The sequence below is a fragment of the Salmo salar genome, chromosome 12 (genome assembly GCF_965601325.2).
Source record: "Salmo salar chromosome 12, fSalSal1, whole genome shotgun sequence".
Taxonomy (NCBI): domain Eukaryota; kingdom Metazoa; phylum Chordata; class Actinopteri; order Salmoniformes; family Salmonidae; genus Salmo; species Salmo salar.
Window position 1 is genome coordinate 79888232 of NC_138302.1, and position 2260 is coordinate 79890491.

The window sequence follows — 2260 nt, forward strand, 5'->3', positions numbered from 1 at the left end:
ATTCCAAACCACACAGTAGAGATTAAGATCCACCACCCAGCTCCAGATTACGACTTCTCAATTTGGACTGATGATACTAAGGATGATTGATAGGTAGCAACTCCTAGCCATAATAATATCCCTAATGGCCATAATAATGTGAATAACCCGATGAGTAGCTAGTTCAGAGCACATTTGGATTAATGATGATGGACATTATTACCCTAATATCCTGATGAGTTGCTTGTCTCTGAATAGCAGCATTGGAATATTTATCAATTTATACATTTCTGCTGTCACATCAGTCCTGGCAATCAGGTGAGCTCCTTTATAAGGGTTACTCACATACATACACAGACTGTACACACACAGCAGCTATGGAAGGCACAGAGGGACCCAAATTCTACATCCCCATGTCCAACGCTTACAGGAGTGGTGCGGAGGCCTTATGAGTACCCTCAGAGTCATATACCTGTATATAGAGAGTTGGGCCAATGCGGTTTCGTTCTGAACATTCCGAGAGCACCACTTTCTCCTCCATAGCCATTGCTAAGTGATAATTGACACTTCTGCTTTGTGCTGTTTATTTCTGACAGTTTTCAGAACACAACCATAGAATTAGGAATTAGAATACTAATTTAACTTAATAGGATGTCTATGACCACAACACAGTACTGACTTGGATACAAATGATCCCAGTTCTAATCAATAAAAATGTCTTAAATTCACGGTTCAGATTTGCTTATTTAGAGTGGATCATTTCGTATGGAATTGTATTGTTACATCACCTACATTTAGAGTAAAAAGGCACTAACATGGCATCTGTTCTAAAACCTGGCCAAACTCTCAATATATGGCTCAGAGTACCCTCAGTACTAGCTGGCTGATCTCTGAGCCTACGCATTTATGTCCGCATACATGTTCTTCCTCATCATCACCTGCCTTACCATCAACTTCCTCACATTCTAAGTCACCATCGAGCACAAGAAGCAGCGGACGGCCCTCCACTAAATCCTGCTCAACCTGAATGTGGCTGATCTCGTCACGGCGTTCAGCGGCTTCACCACCACACTCTACACCTCCATGAACGGCTACTTCGTCTTTGGCCTCACCAGCTACATCATTGAGGGCTTCTGCGCTACCCACGGCGGTCAGACCGCCCTCTGGTTCCTGGTGGTGTTGTGTATCGAAAGGAGGTTGGTTGTCTGCAAAGCCTATTGTAAACTTGTGCTTCAGGGAGAGCCATGCCATAATGGTGGTGGCATTCACCTGGGTGATCGCTGCTGCTTGTTCCGTGCACCCTCTGTTCGGCTGGTCACGTTACATTCCAGAGGGCATGCAATGCTCATGCAGTTTTGACTATTACACTCAGACCTCAGGGATCAATAAAAATTCCTATGTCATCAACATGTTCTTCTGCCACTTCACCATTCCCCTGGTCATCTCCTTCTGCTATGGCAACCTGTTCTGCTCCATCGAAGAGGCTGCTGAAACCACCCAGAGGGCTGAGAGAGAGGTCACCAACATGGTCATCATGATGGTCAACTCCTTCCTGTTGTGCTGGGTACCCTACTCCAGTATTGCCGTGTACGCCTTCACCCATCAGGGACTCACCTTCGGACCCTTGTTCATGACAGTTCCGGCTTTTTTTGCCAAAAACTCAGCCCTGTCCAACCCCCATATCTATATTTTGATGAACAAGCAGTTCTGCCACTGCATGATCACTTCCTGTTCTGCAGAAACCTCTTTGATGAGGAGGAGGGAGCGTCCACCGCCTCCTCCAAGACAGAAGCCTCCTCTGTGTCCTCCAGCTCAGTGTTTTCTGCATAAGATGGCTGCTGCGGCCCTTCTGTCTCCTCAGGTTATGGAAAAGTTTGACCTGCATAAGACACTTTATACATTCTAGTTAGTTTCAACATATGTCTGTAGATGCACATCTCAGTATACTGTAATTTCTGTGTTTACTTCAGTGCCGTAAACATTTTTTATCTTACAAAACCAAATATTAGTTACAGTACAAGAAGCCAGTTGATACAACTTAACTTTTAAGTCAGAGGAGTAACTCATCTTTTTAAATTAAAATACTTAGGATTTTTTATTAAGTCTTTACACTATAAGAACTCTTCAGTGCTTCAATTTTAAAAGATTGGTGACCCCAATCACTTGTATCTTATCATGTAAGAGTTGATGTAGCTAACAATTGCAAGTCAGTGGTGTAAGTTATCTTTTCAAGTTGAAACAACAATTTACAGTGTACTGAAGGGATCTTACAAGTTGAAAG

General features: G+C 43.4%; 1 pseudogene; it reads left to right on the plus strand.

The window, feature by feature from the left end:
* The first annotated feature begins 356 nt into the window (after positions 1-356).
* On the plus strand, positions 357-1809 carry LOC106565932 (rhodopsin-like; annotated as a pseudogene).
* Positions 1810-2260: the final 451 nt, after the last annotated feature.